At 43.5% G+C, this 579-nt stretch overlaps 1 protein-coding gene across 1 annotated transcript in view; it reads right to left on the bottom strand.

Moving 5' to 3' along the window:
• Positions 1-383: 383 nt before the first annotated feature.
• leng9 (leukocyte receptor cluster (LRC) member 9) overlaps positions 384-579 on the bottom strand; it is a 3,967-nt gene continuing 3,771 nt past the window's right edge. Inside the window, exon 8 of the mRNA XM_008322667.3 lies at positions 384-555. The gene's annotated coding sequence lies outside the window, so the exon portion shown is untranslated. The remainder of the gene's footprint in view (positions 556-579) is intronic.

The following is a 579-nucleotide window of genomic DNA, read 5'->3' as shown; positions in this document are numbered from 1 at the left end:
GGGAGACTGAGGGGGGAAAACAAGGCTAAAATGAAGGCTAGTGTGTTTGTCTACTGGTGGAGAAAGGGTGAGAGAAGTGAGCAGAGAGGAGAGGGGCGGAGTTAGTTTTTCTGGGTCACTGAAAGTGAGAGGGGGAAGGGAGGCAGAGTGAACATAGAACATAGAACATAGAACATAGAACAGAGAACAGAGAACATAGAACATAGAACAGAGAACATAGAACAGAGAACAGAGAACATAGAACATAGAACATAGAACATAGAACATAGAACAGAGAACAGAGAACATAGAACATAGAACATAGAACATAGAACAGAGAACATAGAACAGAGAACAGAGAACATAGAACATAGAACAGAGAACATAGAACATAGAACAGAGAACACGTTTGGATGTTTAATGGCGTCCTGTGGACCAGGAGACACTGACACCAACAATGAGGCTTTTTGATGGTACACATCTGTCACCATGTCTTAGAAATACAGTCAAACATGAGAAGAGTTCTGCCCCCGGTGGTGGTGGTGGTATTTTCAGTTGGGGGGGGGGGGGGGGTGTTAGGGTTTTTTTATTTTTTCCGTG

The sequence above is a fragment of the Cynoglossus semilaevis genome, chromosome 13 (genome assembly GCF_000523025.1).
Source record: "Cynoglossus semilaevis isolate Cse_v1.0 chromosome 13, Cse_v1.0, whole genome shotgun sequence".
NCBI lineage: Eukaryota > Metazoa > Chordata > Actinopteri > Pleuronectiformes > Cynoglossidae > Cynoglossus > Cynoglossus semilaevis.
The sequence above is the reverse complement of the archived record's forward strand: the minus strand, read 5'-3'. Positions and strand labels throughout refer to the sequence as shown.